Source organism: Lissotriton vulgaris, chromosome 3_1 (assembly GCF_964263255.1).
Source record: "Lissotriton vulgaris chromosome 3_1, aLisVul1.2, whole genome shotgun sequence".
NCBI classification, from domain to species: Eukaryota; Metazoa; Chordata; class Amphibia; order Caudata; family Salamandridae; genus Lissotriton; species Lissotriton vulgaris.
Genome location: NC_141689.1, coordinates 1,171,253,707 through 1,171,279,234, shown reverse-complemented (window position 1 = coordinate 1,171,279,234; position 25,528 = coordinate 1,171,253,707).

The window sequence follows — 25,528 nt, the reverse complement described above, 5'->3', positions numbered from 1 at the left end:
TAATATGAGCCCATGGTCATGGTCCTTGCAAATAAATTAGACAAAAACATGTGCTGCATGTTTTTCTCTCAGGAAGGTGAGTTTTGGCCTAAGAAACCCCTGGCTGAGGCGTGTAGGTCATTCAGACCCTATATGATCATTATGGAATATCTCCCATCACCAATAAATCCTAGACTGTAGAAATATTATGGAGGGCCTTGTCATCGAAAGACTGGTCTGTCTGAAATAAAAGACTCACTTGAATTTGGTTGGCTCCTTCAAATATTTTATTACAGTTCAAGATCTGAGTCTAAAGATGGTGAGGAATCAACAACCGCGTCTTTGGAATGCAAGCTGCCCATCTTGGATGGAACATCAGATCACATTTTACAAGTATAATGAAAGAATTGAACAAGGGACGGACTGTTGTTTCTGCCATCCTACTGAGCCTCAGAAAGATTATAGGAGGAAGGAAGAAGCTTTTTCTGATCATAAAAGAAACTTGTAGAACACACTGGGGATAAGCCTACCTGTACTAATTTTGAGAAATGCAAAGAGCTAACTTCTTCAGGCTGTCTTCAGAACCTGCTACCTGTGAGAATAGCCTGTGCCAAGAACCAGTACTGATATCATGCTCAGCTCAACCTATTCAGAGTGAGCTGCATCAATACTGAGATCGCTTCTCTGACTCTCTCTTTGATTTCCTTGTCAAACAATGTTTCACATTTTGTTAAATCAGGAGTTTGATCACAGTAGGGTAAGCTCATGAAATCTGCAGGGCAAACCACAGTCTTCTTTCTCTCTCTCTCTCTCTCTCTCTCTCTCTCTCTCTCTGTCTCTCTCTCTCTCTCTCTCTCTCTCCTTCATAATATGATCTATTTTGTCCCTGTGACCATGTCACTTGTTTAGGTGTCCCTATAACCCCCTACTTAGACCTCGATGCACAATTTGAACCCCAAAGATTTCATCATGTGCACCTCGATCTGAGACTTTCACTCTTGCTGAACTGAATGCTGTATTTGTGCAGACTCTTTCCACTGCAGTGTGAAGTCACTTTAGGTTATGGTATACTCACAGATGCCGCTACACAATCAAGGGTCATAAATGCTACATTGGCAGTCAATCTTTGTCAGGTGCTCAGACTCCAAACATCAGCCAACCATAATAATTATTGCCCAGTTGGCACTCCATCTGTTCTGGTGCTGCTTAAATTCACACCAACAATCAAGTAAAACTGAACTAAGATGGCTCTCAGACCATTTTGACCTGCTCACCCCGACCTGCATGTAGAAATGCAGATGTTGACACTCCCTTTTTGCAGTGCTTTAAGTTAAGCATGCAAATACAAGAATGGGTTGTTATTTCCTACATAGAGGCAGGTCGTCCCCCTTTTGGATGAAAATATTTAATTATGAAATGGCACTTTATAGTGAACTATTAAATCCTATAATAAAGCCATCATTCAATTTATTTTTATTAAAACATGAACAATGACTCGACATCCAAGTTAATGCATCTTAAGTGTGTCTGACATTCTAAACCTACAACAGATTCCTAAGTACGCCTTCTCTACTCAGCATAGCTACCCCATGAGAGGTAAACATTAAGTAGGAGGCCATTGGCATTACACTGAAGTGTACAGTAGCACAAGGACCCTCGGATCCATGGATAACGGGCCATACTGGCACAATGATTTCCCATTTACCTTAGTCTCTCAGCGCTCGATGTTGGAACATAGTGGAAATCCCAATGATTTTTGAGTTAGTTTCCTGCCTTGCAAACACTTGTACTTTCAACCCATCAAAAGAAGAATATTTAGAGGGTGGGAAAGGCATCACTCTCATAGTCGGATTCACAAAGGTAACTTTTACTTTTAAGCAATTTACACTTTTGAGTACATTTACTAATTTAAGCTGTTCAAAATATACAAGTGTAAGCTTCACTATTGACGTAAACTTACAGTACAATTTTCTGTATAGCCAATAAGTAGTAAACTTGCTCAAACAAAAGTCTAGCTTATTCAAAAGGGTATAGCCCCCAAGTTCCTTCAGTTTGATGGAAGCATGTGAGTTAAACTTTTGCAATAAAGTTACACTTGGATTTTGTGAATAGCCAAAAAGTAGTAGACATACACAAAAGTGTAATTTACTCAAAAGTGTAAGTTACCTCAATGTTTTTGAGAGTGTTTTAGAACTGGTTTCACCACAAAGAAAATCACTTTTTCTGAGTTTGTGAAAGGGATACAACAATAAACTGCAAATCACTATGTTTGCAACTCTTACATTGAGAGAGAGCTTACATGGAATCTCTACAAGGTGTAAGTTTTAAAAGCAGCTGTACACATGGCAAATCTCAAATATAATGCTTTTTAGACAACTCAGAAAGTCATAAATTTAAGGCAAGTGTAAATGCTGTTCTACCTTTAGATGTGACACTCTTTTTGTTGATTGCTTTAATTGGCATTGCTTTTTTGTTGCTTTGGCGAAAAGTAAAAAAAAGGCAGACTTTCCTTTTTTTCCAGCTCTATAAACTGTCTAATTACTGCTTGTGATTTACCCTCAAATACCTAAACACGCATTTGCATACTTTAACTTATCCCATACTAATTACTTCTTCAGGTCTTGAAACTGTAGCAGCTAGATCATCAAAAAGTGAAGAAGATTGAATTTAACAATCAACAGTAATTTCTAGAAAATGCATTTTTGCTCAGAAAAGCGAGAGCCTTAAAATCAACATGATTTTCTTTCTATCTCCATCAGCCCGCATTATGAGGAGATTGTTGAGGAGATTATCAAAAATCCATAATCAGGAGTTTTAAAGGGGATTAACCGTTTTAATAAGACACATTAAATAAAATACATATGTAACTGTGAATAATCTATAATCTGAGAAATATGAAGTTTGCAAGCAATAATGAATAATCAAAAGTGTCTTTATAACTGTCAAGAAGGAAGTGCGTTTGTCTATACATAACTTAAGCTACAATCCATCTATCTCAGTGCATCTTAAAGCTTATCAAGTGAGTCCACAATCTAATAAATTCACATAAATCTAGAAGATTTACAAATACTGCTGTAGTTAACAACTCATTCAGAATAGTTCAATAAACCTAATATGAGTTCCTTGAGTCGGAACACAAAATATTGTTTACAGGCGGTCTTTCTTTTTTTTTTTAAACAACATTTATTGAAGTTTAGAGGCCTGTATACATGTATTCTGCAATAGGTTCATACTAAAATACATACAATGAAATGAGCAAGATCGCCATCCTGGATGACACAATTATAGTAACTAACCCATACATATGGTTGCCCTGCTCCTCCTGCCACCCAGTGATCTCATCACATGCTAGAGTCGTTGGTGGTCAGTTCGGTACTGGCACTGACCTGAACCAATTCTAACCCCTCAAAACTTCCCCCACCCATTCCTGACCCAAGGCATGTCTCTTCTCTTACAGTCAGCATTAGAGACTGAGTTGGATCTATTGCGCTTTAGTTTCATGAATGTGCCAAGAATGATACTTCAAGAACTATTCCGCTATGGAGGCGGGGTCGCCCTACATACTACACATAGTGACCGCACGAGCCTCAGAACACTGGGGTAGACTATCTAATACTGGTGGTCTTTCATGTCCTTGATGGTAAGTTAAGGTAGTTAGTGCTTGTTGCACAACTTTTACTACCTCACATTAAAAGCTGGTTTCTTGAGGTATAGAGTGTGGCAAAAAGTTTGTGCATATTTCTTGTGTGGCATTTTGTTGTTGTAGTGATTTATTCTGTTGATTTTTGAGCACCTGTTTGTTTTTTTGCTGCTTTGTTACATTAGTGTAATGCGATGTCTCATACTATGGTTGTTGTACTGGGTTCAATTTTACTGTATTGTTGTGTTGCTCTCAGTTCTTAATTTGTGAAAGAAAAAGTGCTGTGGCCCAATGTTTTGCTGACAAGCCCATGACCAGCACTTTAAAAGTTCAAGATGCTAATTACCAAGGCTTAGTAGTTTTAATTCAACCTCATCCACCTTTCATCCACCACTAAACGCTTCCTTCCCCTATATCTCACTCTTGCAGGTCCCTTTTTATCTCTGCTTTTTTTCTATGTCACAGAATTTCCTTCTTCGTCTTCTTCCTTCTTTCCTCTTTCTGTTGTTCTCCCTCTTGCTGTGCATCAAAGTCTGATTATTGAAAATAAGTGTCTGTCCCCAAACATTGGTACTGGTGGGCTCCACCTGCAACTACCAGCTCTAAGTAAGCACGCTGATGACGTTTTAATAGCTTTATGTTGCTTTGTGTATGTTAGTGTGTTACATTATTTTGCTTACTTTAAATGCGACAAGTTCTACTATGTTCCCAGTCAAAAGCAAAATGTGTGTTTAACGTTCCTGTGAAAAGGTACCACTTTTTGTGATACAGACATATTTTGTCTTGCATTTTGGCAGTGATATTTAAATTCTTTTTTTGCGTTCAAATGAAATTGAGATGCACAAAATGCTGTAGCTGTGCCCGCGAGCTCCAGATCCAGAAACAAAAAATTAGAAGGGCGCAGATAGAACTTTTTTGTTGCAGAAAATTCACGAGATGCAAGATTCTCTGTCATGCTCGGGGGTAGCAACATTTGTGGAACATTCTATTGCCAATGCAGTGCACATCCACAGTTTCTGGGTTAATTGAAAGCGACAAAAGTTGTTCAGAGACTTTGGGAAAGCGCCTCAATCATCCTAGGGGCATATTATGAAGGGGGGCGATAGGCAATTTTCACCGCTTTAGCGGCCGTTTTTGGCGGCTAAGCGGCAATAATACTATCGCCCTATTAGCAAGCTGATGCTAACAGCAGTTAGCGACAGCTTGTAGGCGATAGCGAGTGGTTTGGGGCACGCTTTGCATGTCAGCGATATTTATCGGTAATGCCATGCAAAGTGGGCGAACCCAACCTGTTAGCGACTGAAAGAAGTCGCTAACATCGCTATCGCCTATTAGCCAACACAGGCGTAGCGATTGAAATATTCGTGCTAAGTGCGAATATCTCCAAAAACTAACACCTGCCCAGACCAGTTCTTAGCCATTATATCCAATGGGAGGTGGATATAATGGCTAAGACCCTGTTAGCGATAATGCATAAATATCGCTGTATTCTCAGCGATATTCACGGATTTTGTCGCTATCGCCAGGAATTTATCGCTTTCGAGATAAACGTTGCTAATAGCACGTTATCTCAGCGATAAAATCCCGTGATGCGTGGCGATAAAAAAATTGCCGCTAACCCTATTTAGCGATAAATGTTGCTATTTGTTGATAATATGCCCCCTAGTTCCTCTGGTGTACAGGAATTTGGATTTCTTTACCTTGAAAACGTTTTCCATTGGGAGAAAAAAGAGAAATCGAGAATACATGAGTAATTTGTTTACTTATTGAGCCAGGGTGAAATTTAATTAAGCCAGTGACATGCACCAAGTAACAGAATTTCACATTATCCGAAATTTCCCAAAATTTCACATTATGCAATTCTACATGGCACCTTGCCGAAAAATGACTTGACAGATATCAGCGTTGATATCTGGAAAGAAAGAAAGAATTAAATGAGAGACCTTTTTTGTGCTCGAACCAGTCGCCTGCTAGTATCATACATGACTGTTTCACATTGTGTGGTGGCTTAAAATAAGTCACATAAGATACAGCCAAACCAAATTTTGCCACAAGAGAATAATTTTGTGAAACTTCAATGGAATTTTCCAAAATTTGTGAGAAATAATTAAGGAATTCTGCACACCTCTAACTGGTTGTCTGATTGGCGCTGCATGGCATATGCCAGAGATGCTACAAAAGTGATAAATGCATATACTAACTCACATGGTAATCCTAAATCAGAATTACAAATGTTGTAATATCTATGGCACTCAGATTTTCACCCGAGATAATTTTTTCAGAGAGTTTTATTACATTTTGAGCCTTGTTTACAGGGAAAGTGGTGAAACGTGTTGTGAAGCCAAGAAGGCTCACAACACACTCTGTCACTTTTGAAACGCAGGGCTTCACCATATTTACAAGAATATGTGCAGGCCTGCATTTCCCCCAGCGCTGTTGCTAAATTTAGCTGCCTGGTGCCAATCCAGGCACCCTTACACCATAGTGCAAGTGTGCCTGCATTGAGAGGAATGATTGTTTATGTGCAGGACGGTGTCCCTTCCTGCACACAAACAATATTTAAAAGGTGTTTTGTAACTTCTATGTGTGCTACTTAATGCAGCACACACAGAAGTTGCAAAACGTCATTTTTTTCAAATGATTGTTTATGTGGAGGAAGGGACATCTTCCTGCATGTAAACAATCATTGCTCTTTTGCTGTTTCCATGTGTGCTACTCTCTGCAGCGTTCATGGAAACAGCAAAAACAAGGAAAAATGTAATATTTCTTCTGGTTATCCCAGGGTGAGACCATGTTTTCCTTGGTCTTAATGTTGTTGCTGCCTCCTATTTACTCCAACCTTGTAAATAGGGGGCAGAGTCAAAATCAATGGATGCTGCGGTGGAACACCCACTGAAAGACCCATTGCCCTCCCGTTTCAACCTCAGTGTAGTGTGAAAGGGTGCCTTATTTACAAGGCAGTGCTAAGCCACGTTAAGTGGCTTAACACTGCCTTGTAAATAGGGCGAAGCCCCCATCGCCACCAAGACATCTGGAAAAGTGACGTTGTGGGGGAAATAGGGGCTGGTAAATATACACTGTTGCAGACATCGAAAAAGCAACAGATAAGCTATTTTCACACCAGGGCCAATTCCCATCCAGTCTAATGAGCCTTCAAGCTGTGTTGCGTCAGCCTCAGTAGTGGCTTACAATACAAAAAGGCTAACAAAACAAAAAGAAACAGCAACGCAGGACGCCCCTCCACAGCAAAATGCCCTATCTTGTCCAATAAATGATATGCTCTTCAGCACACACCCAGAGCTCCACGCAACTCAACTTACCACCACCACCCCAGGTCATGTACCGAATGGTCTAATCTCAGCCACCAGTGACCACTATTGTGTATCCCACAATGAGCAGCTCAATTGTCCCATATACAGTAATACTTTTTGGTGCCTCCTCTGTCTATATAAATCAGGTGTTTCAACCCCATGCTCAAGAAGTTAGTATCTGTTACCATCTAACTAGTTTATAATGTGCAACAGGGTGCACCATGGAATCCGAGGCAGGGTCAGCCCCAGAACCCTGTCCAGCCAATTAAAAATTCTTCCCAGAATGGGGGCTTCACTCCACATCCCAAAACCGTGTGTAAAAAATATCATGCCTCTGTCTGGCAGAAATAATCAGTTCTCTACTCCACAAACACTCCCTGGTAAATTGTACTATGTACAGATACCATAACTCAATCATCCAATACTGGGAAGCGAAGGCCGTCACTCTTGTTGAGGCCAGTGCCTCCCCCAAATCCTCATCTTGAATGAGGCCTAAGCCCCACAGTCAGGCTTACAGCAAGGGACCAAAGGAGTCGGAACATGAACCACCAGAGATCCATAAATGTTGGATATCTTGTGTTCCAAGATATTTGTCAATAATATTTTGCCCTCTAGGAAACTGAATTCCAGTATTACCACTGAGGTGGAAAGGTAGGGTGCGAGAGCATGTCAAAGCCGTAACTTGAAAAGTTGATAATGGCAGAGGCGGAGGCTGAAATCCTCCCAGAGCTCACTGAATTATGTTATGTTATGTTATGTTAAATGAACTTTTTGAGCACAACTAACACCATTAGGTTCCTTGGGGTTTTGCTGAGGGAGCAGGGGAGAGAGACAAAAGATAGCAGCTAATTATAAGACTCGGTGAAGAGGAACGTTTTAAGGGAGGATCTAAACTTGGAGTAAGGAGAGGGCAACCTAAGAGGAAGGGGTAGGGAGTTCCAAAACGACGGGGCTAAAAATGAAAACCTAGGACCACCGTGTTTCTTCCTCTTGAATCTGGGAACTGACAACAGGGCCATCTGGGATGACCGAAGGGTTCGAAGAGGGGCATACGGGTGAAGCAGGGAAGAGATGAAAAGGGGACTGTGACCTTCAAGAGATTTGGAAATAATGCAGCCAGGCTTGAATTTGCAGCGGGCAGATACCGGAAGCCAATGGAGAGTTTTTAAAAGGGGGCGAACATGTTGATCTCTGGGTTGGTGGTAAATCAGGCGGGCGGCCTGATTTTGGATCAACTGGAGTCTCCTAAGTTGATAAGCAGGAATGCCTGCATATAGTGCATTTGCGTAGTCAAGCCTAGACATGACTAACGCAAGCAGGGCCAGAATGAGGGCATTGGTGGTGAGTAGGCGAGAGATTTTACGTATTTTCCTGAGTTGGAAGTGGCTTGAGGAAACTACGGCGCTTATCTGGGGCGTCATAGAGAGGTCAATGCTAATGACGACTCCCAGACTTTTGGCTGAATTGACAGGGCAGGGAGGGCTGCCAAGGCTTGCAGGCCAGAAGGAGGGGTGCCAGGGATTGGAGGGTCCCCCGACAAGAACCAGCTCGGTCTTGTCGGGGTTGAGCTTCAGGTGGTTTGAGCCCATCCAATTACTGATGAAACAGAGGGTGTTTTGAAAAGTGGTGATAGATTCATCAGAGGAGTCGATGGTAAAAACCAGTTGAATGTCATCCGCGTAATTGAACGCGGAGACATTAAACCTACGGAGGGAACGGATTAACGGGGCCAGGTATAAATTAAAAAGGAGAGGGGATAAGGAAGAGCCCTGTGGGACACCGAAAGTCAGCTCGACTTGAGTAGCGGAGAACTGGGACAGCCTGACTGCTTGATGGCGTTGAGTCAAGAAAGACCGAACCCAGTCCAGGGCGGTGCCCTGGATGCCAGCCTCTCTGACACGATCGACCAAGATGTCATGGTCGACCGTGTCAAAGGCGGCTTACAGATCCAGGAGGACCAGGGCTTGACAGGTGTTGGAGTCGGCCCCCCTGCGCAATTCGTCTATCGCAGAAAGGATAACTGCTTCTGTGGAATGCGCAGGTCTAAACCCAGCCTGCTGGGGGTCCAAGACACACGAGTCTTCCACAAAGGTGCTGAGGGTTTGAGTGACATGTGACTCCAGAACTTTGCTGAGGAAAGGGAGGAGGGAAATTGGGCAATAGTTGCTCATGATGGACGGGTCTGCCGAGGGTTTTTTCAAAATGGCAACCACCTCGGCCCGTTTGAAGGATCCAGGAACCTCCCCAGTAGTCAGAGAGTTGTTTAAGAGGGCTAGGGGGGGTTCAGGACAGGAAGTGAAGGCTTCCCGAAGGGCCGAGGGGGGGGCAGCAATTGCTAGGGGAACCAGAGGAGACTTTATGCAGAAGGGAAAGAAAATTGACCTTTGAAATGGGGGGGATCTGGGTTAAGGTGCGAGTATTGAAGTGGCAGGGGGCACTGGGCGGGGGGGACGGGTGAGACTTGAGCAGAAATGCTAGTTTTAATCTTAACAATCTTGTCCACAAAAAATTGGTTCAGGGAGTCACACAAGGGCTGGGAAGGGAGGGGGGCAATGGTGACTCTCTCCGGGTTAGACAATTCCTCAACAATTGAGAAAATGTCTTTGGACGTGTTTGAGGAGTCCAGGATTTTATTAGAGAAATAGCGAGATTTCGCCGGAGCTATTGCTGACTTATACTCTCTCAGCTGAGAGGAAAAAATCTCTTTTGTCTCGGGGGAGTATCCCCGACGCCAGCGCCTTTCTGCCTGACGGAGACTGAGTTTTAATGCTTTGAGATCCTCGGTGAACCACCTTTGGGCATCATGACTGCGCCTCGTCTTGACTGGTTTTAAACTTAAGGGAGTTGTTGTGGAGCATTTCACCCAGCTGGAAAATGTCAAAGAGGTTACAGTGCTGAAAGCCCTTTAGTCCCACCGTCTCCTGCAGTGGGGTTGCCACCCATAAAGGAGTTTCCAGCATGAGGAAGCCTGCCCAAACCATGACCACCATGCTCTCTCTCCAAACATTGGGAATCACCTAAGTAGCCAGAGGAAGCACCTGGGGCTCTGTCCCACTGTATATTAAGTGCTGGATGGGAGTCTCGCCAGGGGTCCTTCCCTCTGATATGTAGGCAGGATCTTTGAAACCCTCCAAATCACCAATCGTTTAAAACTGCCAGCCGAGCTGCCTTGTAATAACCCCAACACAAATGTTACCAGCAAATGTATGCAGGGAAAGCCACTCTAGCTTTGCCTTGTGGAATGGGTGAAAAAGTTCCACAATATACCAAATTCAGATGCACAGCCAGAGAATGGTGTGGTAACATCACATTCAATAAATATTGTACCCAGCATTTTTAGAATTAACAGCATAACTTGTTACCTCCTGCCATTTATGGGATTATGCCAGACTTGTAATGAGAATTGAATATCGGATATTTCATTTAAACTTTAGGGGTGCATCATAATCATGTGTAGAGCCACCTGCATATAGTCACTTGTTGTATGAAAATGAAGTGTTAGAACTTTTGAAAAGTATTAACCCAAATTTGTGGTGTATTCTAGACCATTGACAAGTAGAGTGGAGAAACGACATAGAAATGAATGTACCTACCAGGAAACATTAACATGAAGAACTCGTGTTGTGCAACCGACACTCATTCACATTTATATGTGTTCACTAATTACGTATTTTACACATGGTTAAATGCATTAGATGAAATTGTATTATGGTTACCTGATTTCATAAGTCTTGTATGATGTTTTTCTTCCCTGCGGGGTTCCCCAGGGATCCTCCCTAAGCCCCACCCTTTTCAATTTTTATGTCTCCACACTGGCCCCAGTTATATAGGTTCGAGCTCATATCATATGCGGATGATACGCAGATTGTGGTCTCACTGCTACCAGGTAGAGAGGAAGGCATAGCCAGTAAATTTCAGGAGTGCATATCAGCAGTCAGTGACTGGATGGCTAGGAACTGTTTAAAGCTAAACTCAACTAAAACTGAAGTTCTACTTTTAGGCTCCAGTGACAACTTTTGGAGCCCGAACTGGTGGCCGGAGGGGCTGGGTGTTCCCCCAATCCAATTACTAAGGTCTAGAACCTGGGGGTTCTGATTGATGATAAACTTACCTTTAGGCCCCAAGTTAATGCAATGTTGTCAGCCATTCATTTTACACTGAAAATTCCGGAAGATCCTTCCTTTTTTACCCGACATGTGCAGGAAAACAGTGGTGACGGCCTTGGTCTTGTCTCGCCTCGATTACTTCAATAGCCTTTTGCTCAATGCCCAACAGGGGCTCCTTAACAAACTACAGGCCTTGCAAAATGCAGCAGCTCATCTTATCACAGGCGTATAAACGTTTGCATCCATCTCCCAGGAATAGGTGAAGCTGCACTGGCTCCCAGTACAGAAATGGATCTCCTTTAAAGCCTTGTGCATAGTTTTCAAGGCCCTTCGAGGGCTTCGCCCTGCGTTTCCAACACAGTACTTTCAATGGTATCGGCTGGGTAGACATCTCAGGTCAGCCAATCTGGGGCTGATCGCTACCCCTCGGATAAGGAAAGCTCAATGGGGTGGCAGAAGCTTTATCTTGGGGGCTGCGAGGGCTTGGAATGCCTTGCCTTTGGCTCTTAGACAGATCACAGATTTAATGACCTTCTGCAAAAATTTGAAAACATGGCTTTTCGTGCAGTAAGTTTAGGCCAGGCTAGGGGAGCTTTCATTCAGCGCCAGGACACCGTTTGGTAACATAGCGCTCTATAAATGTTATAAATAAAATAAATAAATAAATAAATAAAATGTTAGTTAAAATTCGAAGGCTTTAAGTGTTTGTCCCTGCGACTCTTGCTTTAGAATTAACAGTTGAATTTCATGTGTGCTGTGGAATTTGTTCTTTCTCACATTGTGTCACAAGGGTGAAGAAGCGCCCTATTAGATAGAATAATGTCTTCGTTTTAATAATAATGCAAGGAGGGAAGAAGTTACAATTGAGTTGCTTGAATCCATAAAGAATGGTTATTGTGGTTCACACAGGAGAAGGCCTGGGAACCAAGGACACATTGTATTGAAGGAGGTACTCTGTTGACATAGTGGAAAATTTCCTTCAGGAATATACCCAGCGTGTATGGCGTGATCCAAAGTGCATCCTGGGATTTCTACATGGGAATAAATGGTTGGTCGAATTAGGGATAGTGTGCCACTTACTTCTTTCCTTCGGAGAGAGAGCATCTTTGAACAAGCTCTGTCTTTTCTAGCTTTATGCTACTTGACCCATTGTTCATGGGGAAACTTCTTAGGAAGACTCTACGTGCTGACACCTTTTATCATTTCTCCTGAAATGCTTATTTAGGGATGTCACCTTAGTGTTAGTGTAGGGATAGATGTACTGCTTTTACTCACCAACACTAGAAGCAGGGAAATTTGGACTCATGCTCCCTGATTTTCTGTATCCTGCTTCTTGAATTAATGGTATTGCTTATGCTGCACCATCTAAACTTGATGCACAGTTTTGACTTTATGCTGATCCCTCGGTATATCTATATATATGTGTTGGGAAACATCCTTTACAACGCGGTGTTTACACCGCACGACCTTTATGATGCGGCCATTACAACGCAAGTCATTACTACGACTTGTGCAGGATGACGCTCTTGGTTAAGGAATAGTTTTATTCTATTCCAACACCTTCCCTACTGTTACGTGGGCGGGAGTTGGCATAGAAAATTAAATTAATCCTCAATCCAGCGCCCTCAAACGCAAGTCGTTGTAACAACTTGCGTTGTGAAAAACGCGTTTTAAAGTACCGCGATCAAAATGATTGCGTTGTACTGAAGTACATCTATATGTGTTGAGGTGTCCCTTTGTTGAGGTATTTTTGGCTTTGTAATAAATTAACTAACCTTAAGTAGTTGTCCATGGGCTATTATGTCTTCAACGGAATTTTTGACTTTTTACACTTTCATGCTATGAAAAAGAACCATAAGAGTGTGACTCTAGAACAGTTTAGAAAGTATGGGCTCACCCATTTCAGTTTGTGGCAGTGTAGGATGGTTTGCATTTGAAATAAGGGGAGAATCTGCAAGTTGTCTAGAATAGGGGGAACTTAGAACCCCAATCCCTGAACTAGAGCCCAAAGATTGAGAAAGGAAAAGGACAGAATCTGGAGAAGACTGACGGAGTTTGATGGTGTGGTGAGATCAGCAGCGAATGACTAGTGAGTATTAATAGGGTGTATGTAGTGTTTTAGATTGTGGGGGTAATTTGATTGTGTGGTGTCTTGCAGAGTTGGGTTTGATAGTCGAGTCAATGTGATTTCAGGCCGGTTGTGGTCCAAAGATTGAGATTTGAGTATGAGATCCTGAAGTGGCCTTATATCGAGCATATATTAAAAGGTGTGGAAGACACTGAAATTGTGATTGCCTAACTGAAGAATGGATTGTCATGAGAAGTCATCGGCAGTTCCACCCAAGACAGGGAATTTGTGTTAAATGGGATGTATGGAATCATTTAGTGGAACTAGTTTACAGGGATAAACCATACTGATACTGATTCGGGTGATCCATGCTGGTTGAGGGTCACTGTGTATAAATGTTCTTAAGCAAGTTGAATTCTATTGATCCTTTTAGATGGCAGACAATTATGGATTTAAGATGACTGTGTGATTGAAAGCATATGGAGAAATTGTGAAGGAGGGTGAGCTGCTGCGAGGAGTGAGAGTGACGTTGGTCGATGCCGGAAAGTTGTGGCTGAGTAGGATTTGTTCATCATAATCAACTGAACAAAAAAGTGGCATTTTGAAATCATGCAATGCTTTAGAGAGTTGCAGGACCTTTTCAGAGAGGACAAAGGGGTTGTTACTTGAGAAGGCATATAGGCATCACTCGAGAATACTCCCGCACATTATATGGCGATAAAGGTTGGGCTACATACCATAATTTGGCTCCAAAATTGGCATAACGTCACCAACAAGGAGGGTGAATTATCATTTCCACACTTTGTTTAATTTGGATTGGATGTATTGGATCAGCTCAGGAGAGTAATGTTTGAGCTGCAACCTTTTCCTAGACCAACACAGTTTGAAGTGTTAGCAGCATGGATGCATGCAACTCATGCTAAGCAGAGAGGGAAATATCAAGGGGGAATGAGGAAAACTGTAATGGCAGATCAAGATGCGAGGATTAAGAGGTGGAGATTGGATTCCATTGAGGGAGAGAGGTTGTACCCAGTACTGATAGGGGATGAAGATTCCCCAGACGGTAGTAAAAGGGGAAATGGAAGGGACAGTAGTGACTAAGAAAACAGCTTGTTGGATGGGTTGTTAGCTAAGCGTCCTCCACCTTACAGTCCACGGTTAGGAAAAGAGGGGCGAAACTCAGAAGGTGTTAGGAATGTGGGGAGTGTAGTAGCATAGGTGGGTCCTGATCCATAAGTCACAGGAAAGATATCAACAGGAGTAGGGAGGACAGGAGTGCCCACCTTGGGAGGTATAGAGCATACCGGTGTCAATGCCGTTTCACAGTTGACATAGCTCTTACAGTAATGTTTACCATTAATTCTGTTGTCCATTTTACAACCCAAGTCCAGTGGTAACCCTTAGTCAGAGACAACCCATACATGTTAAAGGAACTGGATTGGAAAGAACAGGGATTTGTCCTTCTTAACCCCTTCGAGGCTAATGACGAGCTGGGCTCGTCATGGCGCTTACCTGCTGTGCGCGGATGACAAGGCCAGCTCGTCATGAAACAATGAAAAACAATAAAACCCAGCGCAGGACGGGAAAACGCCTAGCAGCCAAGTGGTTAAGTGCCTGTGAATACTTTACTACTGACCCTCCTGGGGTAAGCCTTGGCTCCAGTACTATAGGATCTATACCCATGGTAAGTCATAGTTCAAATCTACAGATGTGGAAAACTCCTGTGAGAGAACCAAGCAGTGCCACCTTAGCAGCAAGTACAAGTCAGAGAGTCCCTGAAACCAACATGTTATAGATGAAGTGGACTTGGGAGTCCTGGTTGAGAGACCACAATAATAGCAAGGAAATTCAGAGTAGTCCGCCAAGTCAGGGTACACTCAATACTGCAATGACGGTGAAGTTAATGGGTATGGTGAGGCTGAAGGCTGAAGTAGATGAAATTATCAATGAGAATCTACCTTTAGATAGAATAGAGACCTATGAACCAGATGACCTGTTGTTTGTTGTGAAAGATGTTACCCGAAGGGCACTACAAGCACACAAGAAGTTGTCGTAATTGGCTCAGAGGTATGGAGTGGACTTGTCTCAAATGAAAACACTACAGGGAAATCATAGACTTACTTACAGTGACCAAGAGCTAGAGGAGAAGAAATAAATGACTGGGTTGGAAACACACATCTGAGAGCTGGTGATAGAAATAAGGGCTTGGAGTATGCTGGATAACTAGGAGGAGATTTGGTCGAAGAAGAAGAGCGTAGGAAACATGACAGGAGAAACATCACCTCCAGGAGGGGGAACCCAGAGCGCAGAGGCATGTCCATTACGAGAAGTGTGTAGCGGAGGGTACGTGCATGTTCCCCAAAGGCAGAGTGACCTTACTGCATTGGCGAATGATTTTCCCAGTCTGAGGGAGAATCCTGCTGAATAGTATAAGCAAGGTGATTGCTTTGTTAAAATCTCAATAGTGTTCTCAATTGACTTAAATACCATATTCAAAATTGTGGTTCTAGTGATCTATGGTCTCAAGACATCGGTTGGGTTAAGATAGATAGAACAACCCAGAAACACAAAAAGTCAGTACTTGCTTACTGTGCAAGGCTGTTACAGGCTTTGAGTGCTAGGAGGAAGGGGTCCCAGTGTGGACAGGGAACATATAATGCAATTCATATGAATTAATCCAAAACAATTATTTTGATCTGCAAAGTTTTATTCACTGCGGGATCCAGTGTAATGAATACACGTAGCATAGCAAACAGTCAACTGTATTTGAGGTCATACAGTGCCCCAGGAGGGAGAGGGGAAGTGATAGTGGAGAGGTAGGGAAGTGAAGGGATTATGTGACAGTAAAATCAACAATTCAGAACACTTTTCATGCTATAATTCGTATAGCAACAGCTGCCATAAAAAATGGCGACATTATTTATAGAAGGGCATACAACACAAAGTACAGTGTATATACAAATATTGGCTTGTGTGGTTGCCGCAAATGGAAAAACTGTCGACGTTTCGACCCTCTGAAACTGCAGGAAGAGTTAACCTTGCTGCGGGGTCTTCATCAGGACCAGGGGGAGGGGGAGGGGCAGGGAACCACAGGGTCAGAAGTCCTCCGTGTGGTCTTGTGGTTAATTAAGGCAATGACGGTAGTAAGACTGCACCGATAGCGGCGTCATGCACTCAATCAGTATTCGGTCGGTTCAGATATCATAGGGAATTGATCCAAAGTTTGTTCGATAATAGTTAATCTGGGAGCTCCGTACGAGGGCAGCCGATGAGTGCTGTGTTTCCTGGTGTGAATAAAACTTTGCGGATCAAAATAATTGTTTTGGATTAATTCATATGAATTGCATTATATGTTCCCTGTCCACACTGGGATCCCTTCCTCCTAGCACTTACTGAACCCAGGTCCCAGTGACTTCAATTGGGTAACCCTTTCGTATACAAGTTACAGGCTTTGAAGCAGTAGAGTGGGTTAGACACACTCTACCCTAAGGACATGAGAACATTTGTACCCAAACTCAATACTGGGTTGAGGCCGGTGATCAGCCTCATGATTTAACAGCACCCTAATCAGTTGGCAAAATAAATCCGTCGATTAAATCCTACGGTATGCCAAGTACTGCAGTGATGAGTAAGACTCTACGCATAGGAGGATAAAGGAGAATCTGATGATGGTTCAAATGTGAAATGCCCAAAAGGGAGAACAGATGTAGGCAATCATGGGAACTGTAGCTTGTGGCCAAATAATGCCCCAGGAGGTGTCCAAGTAGCATCAGTCCCAAGATCGACAAGACAGGGAAGAGGAAGACGTGTCCCCATATATCCTAAGACAGGGATAGATGTTGCAATCCTGAAGAAGACAGCCACCTGATATTTTTGTCACACGATTGAGCATTGGAAGCATACGTGTCGCCTTAATCCTGCAAATCAAGTACAGGAAAGAGAGCTTGTGCAGGTGACAGATGTGATAAATCAGTTACCAACAGTAACTAGGCCGAGATGAGTAAATCCAGGAGAAAATCAGAGCTAGCTAGTGCAAGTGCCTCAAACCCCAAGAATCTCACAGTGCAACCAAATTTACCGCCAGATACCCTTAATGGAATCGCTGAATGGGCTTGATCCGGACCTGAGGGGGGAGACTGTACTCTTAAAGCAGTCTTAAAGGAATACCAGAGTGGACCATATGTAGAAGCCGATGTGGATGGTCATCCCATTATATTACATTCTTGATTGATACTGGTGCTACTCATTCTACTGTGAGATATTCAGTAGCCCCAAACCTACCCCTCTCTGTAAAGTCCATCAAAGTTTTAGGATGTGTCAAACACAAGAATGCCAAACCCTTTGACAGAAGAGCTGCCAGTGTAAATCTGCGCCTTTCGGGATCACCAACAGTTTGTGGTGTGCTATTCGAGTCTAATCTGTTCATTAGGGTGTGATCTGCTGTGCAAATTGAATTGTACCATCTACTGTACACCAAAGAGAATTAAATTGCAGACTAATGATGAGGACATTGCCTTTAAACTGGCAAATCAGAACTTTTTTGCTACTTTGTTCACTTTACTGATAGTGGAATACATGCCCCTGGATCTGAGAGACACAGTTTCTCCAGTGGCATGGGGCTTCTCAGGGGAAGAAATCAGACTGATTCAAGGAGTCAAGCCAGTTCGCATGTAGGATAAGCTGAATGCAGAGTTCCAGAGAATGCTCAGTACAACCTGACCCCAGAAACAGTAGCAGGAATTACACATGTAATAAGTCTATGATTGTGCAGGGCATCCATAAGGAAATCATGGAAAGTCAATGTAATTCTTCTATCATGGGGTTACAGAAGCGAAGTGGGAAATATTGCATTGCCCAGGACGTGAGAAAGGTCAATAACATTGTGGTTCCATGTTGTCCTGTGGTACCGACTCCATCTGTGATCTTGTTCCTAATTCCTTATAAAGCTAAGTGGTTCACAGTGATTGACAAATGCCAGGCATTTTACTCCATCCCATTTCATGAGCAAAGCCAATTTTCATTTACTTTCCGTCTGGAGAATTGTGTCTTAACGTGGTGGCGTATCCCACAAGCGGCATACTGATAGTCCATCCTTGAGAGCTTGATCCTGCCCCAGAATTCAGTACTACTCTAGTACATTGATGAAATCCTCATTGAGTCTGAGATGTGGGGTGCTTGCACGGATGATACCATCGCCTTACTGAATCATCTAGATGACAATGGGCAGAAAGTGTCACTGAGTAAGCTTCAGTATTGCCTAAATGAAGTGCAGTATTTGGGTCATTGAATTGAAAAAGGCAGGAGAAATGTGTCACTGGAGAGAGTGGAGGCGATTATGAAAATGAATCATCCCAATACACAGAAAGAGGTCAGAAGGTTCTTTGGAATGATTGGCTACTGCTGACAGTGGATTCCTAACTTCTCCTTGATGGTGAAGCCATTGCAAGTGCTGACCCATAAGGATGCGTGTGATCCGGTACCTTGGAATAACAACTGTATGCTTGCCTTCCTGGAGTTGAGAGAGTGCCTGCGCCACAGTCCAGTTTTAGGAATGCTTGATTAGGACAAAGCATTCTCATTGTTTTGCATGAACAAGAGGGTTGCTCTTTATCTGTACTCCCCCAGACACATGGAGGTGCCTGTAGACCATTGGCCTTTTTCTCAGCTACATTAGATCCTGTAGCTTCAGCGTTGCCCAAGATGTCTCAAATCCGTTGCTGTAACCAGTGCCAGAATCAAATGATGTGAAAGCATTGTGATGGGTTACCCTCTTACAGGATATTTACCACATTCATTTAATCTCCTGATGACGAGAACCAAAACACAGCATTTGAAAAATAACGGGTTGGCAAGATATGTGCGGGTATTACTCGCTACTGAAAATGTTACCCTGAAGAGACGTTCTGTGTTAAATCCTGCTACCTTGTTACCTGTTCCAAATGCTGATGGAGAAGATTGTGAAGAACATTACTGTCTAGATGTCACTTAGCTCTGCACGAAACCAAGACTTGACATTGTCGATGAGCCATTGCCTGATCCCGATGAAGTCCTGTTTGTTGATGGTTCATACCTAAGAGACGATGAAGGAAATTTGAGAGCAGAGTTTGCTGTCTGTACCATTTCGGGAGTGATGTAAGCTGCTTGTTTACAGAGAGTACACTCCACACAATTGACCAAAATCATTGCCCTGACCAGTGCATGTCGAGGTTCAGAGGAGATCCAAGTCACCATCTATACCAATAGCCAGTACGGTTTTGGTTTGTTCCATGACTTTGGACAGCTATGGTCACAGAGAGGGTTCCTAACATCATCAGGATCCCTGGTTAGGAATGAGGATTATGTGAGACAACTACTGGAAGCTTTGCTATTGCCAAGGGAAGGGCTGTTGTTAAGTACGTAGCCCATGGAAGCGTAAATGATTTTGTCACAATAGGAAACAGGTACGCAGATGGAATTGCGCTTTTTCTGCTATTCATGCATGTGTTTTCAATTGGTAATATACCGGCAAGAGTAGAGAGCAGACCGAACTCAGCATGATGCTAGCTGTTACTGACACATGGGATGAAATGAGACGTTTGAGAATGGAGGCCTCAGGCAAGGAGCAAGCAGGTTGGATCAAACTAGGTTGTGAGAGATGAGAAAATGATCTTTCAGTGTCAGTAATGGCAGGGCAGTATTACCAGACTGTTTGTTAAACCCAACGGCAAGGCAGATTTATGGAGCTGCTCATTTAGCTATGGATGCAATGGTGAAATTTTTCAGACAGACATGGTTCAATTCGAGGTTTCGAGTTATTGTGGTCGCTGTGTTTCATTGGTGCATCACATGTCAACAAATGAATGCTGTGAAGACTGTTGTTGCTTTGAGTCACTTTCTGCAAATCAGGGAGTACCTTTTATCGGATCCAAATGGCTTTTGTCAAGATGCCTGTGTGTAATGGATTGAGATACATCCTGGTTGTTGTGTGCATCTTATCTCGATGGGTTGAAGCGTGCCCGACTAGAAGGTGTGATAGTCACACAATAACGAAGTTGTTGCTCAGAGAACTCATTCCTAGATTCGGATTTCCAACTACATTGGAATCGAGTAGAGGTACACACTTTCAGAACGAGATCATAAAATTACTGTGCACCGCCTTGACTGTGGATCAAAGACTGCATTATAGTTACAGACCAGAGCATCTGCAATGGTGGAGCAGGTCAACCGGACTTTGAAAGCAAGGTTGGCTAAAGTTTGTGCTTTTACATCTTTAAAATGGACTGATGTGTTGCCTTTGGTGTTTATGAATCTGCACAACATTCCTGACAGGAGAACTGGGTTTTCTCCTCATGAGACACTAATGGGAAGAGCAAAGCATTTGCATGTTGTGCCTGCTACTGCATTAATAAATATCACAGATGATTTGGTCCACCACTACTAGTTCGGTCTGAGTCTCATCAGGTTGAAGCAGCAACTGCAAAGGCCTCAAAAGATCTTTGCCACAACCTGAACCATGGGGATTGGGTTCCCCTCAGAAAACACGTGAGGAAAAACTGTCTTGACTCTCAGTGGCGTGGACTGTACCAAGTGATACTGGTGACTAAAATTGCTCTGAAGTGTGGATGAGTACCAAACTGGGTTGATCACAGGTCCCTCTTTTGAAGCAGCTCCTCTCCCAGATGTCCCTCCAACCATGAACAAGGGGTCACTGGAGGGGACAAGCCAAGGTGTAGAAGTACCTGAAGAGACTGGAAGCACACCTGGTCAATCTGAAGGGGGTCAAGCTACACAAGACCCAGTTAAACACTCTGGGCCCAATTCACAGAATGAACTTAAGACTCAATCCTAAACTTACTACTGTTTTGGTTTTCACAGATTGCACTTACTACTTTTGGTATTCACAGAATGAACTTACTACTTTTGGCATTCACAGAATGCACTTACTACTTTTGGTATTCACAGAATGAATGTACTCATTTCGGTATTCACATAAGTTAGGACTCCTAACTTTAGGACTCCTAAATGCCTTCTGTGAATACCGAAAGTCTTAAAATTAGGATTTTTCTCAATTTAGTAGTAGTAAAGTTAGGACTCCTAACTTTAGGACTCCTAAATGCCTTCTGTGAATGCCGAAAGTCCTAAAATTACGATTGTTCTCAATTAAGTAGTAGTAAAGTTAGGACTACTAACTTTAGGACTCCTAAATGCCTTCTGTGAATACCGAAAGTCCTAAAATTGCGATTTTTCTCAATTTAGTAGTAGTAAAGTTAGGACTCCTAACTTTACTACTACTAAATTGAGAAACATCCTAATTTTAAGACTTTCAGTATTCACAGAAGGCATTTAGGAGTCCTAAAGTTAGGAGTCCTAACTTCTGTGAATACCGAAATGAGTGAGTTCATTCTGTGAATACTAAAAGTAGTAAGTGAATTCTGTGAATGCCAAAAGTAGTAAGTTCATTCTGTGAATACCAAAAGTAGTAAGTGCAATCTGTGAATACCAAAACAGTAGTAAGTTTAGGTAAATTGAGTCTTAAGTTCATTCTGTGAATCGGGCCCTCTGAGGGAGATGGTAACATTGCAAGTGGTATAGTCTCAGCAGAAGAGACTGGTTTGACAGTTGGTCTCATGCAATTGAGGGAGAAGGATGCCGCAGATGAAACATGACCTGCAAGCCAGAGGAGGAGGAATCTGAAACTGTCATCTGAAAGAAAGCTTGCATTAATAAGTAAATCTTTGGAATCTGATTTGAGAGCGCCAGAACAGAGCACAGAAGGTGCGAGATGATCCAGGTGAATTTGTTGGCTGTGCCATAGATATTCCTCTCTACCAATGACAGAGAGAGCGAGGTCTGAGACTTCAATACTGATTGTCGAGATCTTGCTGAGACTAGTTCCTGGAATCAAAGCTAATGCACTTCTGTCATTAATTGTACTTTTCCCACCCAGGATAAGTGGCTTACAGACTCCGATTGTGTAAGACATCGAATTTCCAAACTTTGGAGCATCACAGTCTCTTAAAGAGATTGCAGTATTGAGGTCTGAACTGTTACTACTAGTCATTGAGGAGATTGGCTCTGATCTCATATGGGATGAAAATCGAACTCTGAATTGCAAATAATTTGTTTGAAAGAAGATAACCTAGGCAGAGTGGAAGAAGAATAAATATAGGGATTTTCATCTAGAAGAAGATGGAGGACTAGGGAAGTCTTCCAAGCTGCCTATAAAGTGCACAAGAGACTGTGAAAAGTGTCTACCCAGGTTTCAAATGAAAGTTGTTAGGGAGACTTTGCTACTCATGAATAAGAGGTGGAGGAAAGAGACCCTGTGTGTTGATCCTCTTACAAACTGTAATCTAACTTACTTTTGAAAAAGGAGTCCGGAAATTTGAATCATAGGCACAAATGCATTATAGGTACACTCATTGCAGGGGTAATCTTAGTAATTGCTGTAGTCATCATTGAGCCAATTGTAAGTCACTTTAGGTTGAGGAACATGGAGTGGGGGTACATGGGACATCCACACCCACCACTGCTCCCTCCAAAGAGGGTACATTAGGATATGAAAAAGGGTGAATAGAACAACCTAGTCACTTTATGTATGTAGATTTGTCCAAAGGGGATTATACGGTAAATGCTTGTGCTAATTTGTTGTATGAGTATGTTGATAGTATGGAAGTTAGAGATTGTTAGGTAAGTCTGCAACTGCCTGCTTCAGTCAAGGAGGGGATCCAATATCTCCACTTACCCTTGTTTCATGTGTGCTGTGGAATTTGTTCTCACGTTTTGTCTTGCAGGTGAAGAAGTGCTCACTTAGATAAATGTCTTTGTTTTTACTAGTCAGGCAAAGATGGAAGAAGATACAATATAGTGCCTTGAATCAATAAAGGAAGGTCATTGTGGTTCCCACAGGAGACAGTCTGGCAACTAAGGACAAATCGTATCGATAAAGGTACACCGTTGACATTGTGGAAAATTTCCTTCAGCACTGTACTCAGGGTATATGGCGTGATCCGGAATGATCCTTTTGTTGCTACCTGGGAACAACTGGTTGGTGGAAGTAGGGATAGTGTGACACTTCTTTCTTGCCTTAGGAGAGAGATCGTCTTTGAACGAGCTCTCTCTTTGGTAGCTTTATGCTACTTGACCCATTGTTCGTGGGGAAACTTCTTGAGAAGACACCACATATTGACACCTTTTATCCTTACTCCTGAAATGCTTATTTAGCGATGTCACATTAGTGTTAGTGTTGGGATACATTTAATGCCTTTACTCACCAACCCTGGATACAGGGAAATTTGCAGTCATACTTCCAAACTTTCTGTATTCTGCTTCTTGAATCAATGGTGTTAATTATGCTGCTCCCTCTAAACTGGATGCACATGTTTGGCTTTATGCTGATCGCTCTGTATATACACTTGTGTTGAGGTGTCTCAATCTTCAGTTATTTTTGCCTTTGTAACAAATGAACTAACCTTAAGTAGTTGTCCGTGGGTTTTTGTGTATCCAGAGGAATTATTTGCTAATTGATTATACTCCTAATGACTTTTCTCCCCTTTACAATTTCTCACTGTGAAAAAGAACTATCAGAGTGTGACTCTAGAACAGTTTGGAACTCATGGGCACAACCCTTTCATTCACATACTATCCGCTGAAGAAGAACTACCACTTTTACAATTTATAGATAAGTAGATTTACATGCTTTAAAAGTACATGCCTATATGGTCTTGGACTTCCTTTTTTCGTTGCAGATAACTATGTTAGAAAATAAGTGCTTTGATTTTAATGATGTCTTTCAATTATAAAGCAATTTCACAGTGAATGTAGGTATGCTCCGGAAAATAGGGGACTGAGCTAAAACGTTAAAAAGACACTTAGATCAAGCAGAGAAGCATATTTTTGTTAAATTGATTTCCAAACACTCATTGGCAGTGTATGCCAAAAATACACCTCCCACATCAGACTTTCCTAATGTCTATATGTTGCCGGTTTGCACTCTTTTATACCATCAGATCCACCAAATTTGCCTTGCCTCCAAATAAGTTTGGAGCAAAGCCCCAGACAAGAAACATTTGCTGGGCTACCAATGTGTGTACAATACATGTGTTGGTTTTCTTTGTCTCAGACATTGCTGTGTTTAATTTAAACACAATCATAGAAGTGCTGAATCATGAAGCAGGCACTATGAAGACAATGGGGCATATTACCAACAACTAGCGATAATTTTTGTCTCTAACTTGTTTAGAGACAAAAATTATCGCCGCACATCGGCGATTTTTATCGCAGATAAACCTTGCTATTAACAAGGTTTATCGCAAATGCGATAAAAAACGGCCGAAATGCATGAATATCGCTGAAAAGTCAGCGATATTCATGCATTATCGAGCAAATGCTCTTAGCCATGTTATCCACCTCCCATTGGATAACATGGCTAAGAGCTGCTCAGGGCAGGTGTTAGGTTTTGGAGATATTCACGCTTAGCGCGAATATCTCCAAAAGTTGGTAATAGGAGATAGCGATGTTAGGGACTGTTTCCAGTCGCTAACATCTTGGCACGCCCACTTTGCATGTCATTAGTGATAAATATCACTGACATGCAAAGCAAGGCCCAAGATGGTCGCTATCTCCTATTAGCTGTCACTAACTGGTGTTAGCGACAGCTTGGTAATAGGGAGATAATTTTATCTCCGCTTTCTTGGCTTTTAAAGCCAAAAAAGCGGAGATAAACCCCCTTGATAATATGCCCCAATATTCTTTGTGTAGCAAATTGATGACAAGAGGCAAAATAAATGCTACAGGAGAAAACTTTTCTGTTAGATGATGTAGTGTCCGGCCCCACCCTTTTTCCTGCCCAAACTGATTTTCATGACCTCCTTTACCATTTATCAAACTTTCCTAATGTTTTTTTTGTAAAAATTGCATTCCAGCTCAATGATTACAGTTCATCCGGCCCGTGCTGGAGAGTACGGCCCGAGTCAGAGAGTACAGCCTGGGTGTGGAGAGTGCGGACGGTGTTAGGCCTGTGGTGGCCTCCTGCGCGCAGGGATCGGGTCTTCTTGGGAATGCAGCCCTAAGCGGTGGTAAACTCCATCTAAGGCTAAATACAGGCGCGAGCCAACAAGTACCGTAATTGAAAGCTGAAAAGAAGTTTGAAGAGAGAGTTCAAGAGGGGGTGAAACCATTGAGATGTAAACAGGTAGGGTCCGTGCAGTCTGCCTGGAGGATTCGACACGGAGGGGAGTTCCGGATCCCCTCCGTGGGACCAGTACCCGGGCCCTACTTGGCCCCCGCAGGGTGCATTGCTCTGCGGCGGTCCACCGCGACCCGCTCTGGGTCGGCTGGGAAGGCTTCGGGGTGGCAGGTGGCCCTCTGCTCCGGCGGAGGGTGTTATAGCCCCCCCTGGCAGCAGCTTTGTCGCATCCACAGGGCAGAGGGAGATTCGTTCGCT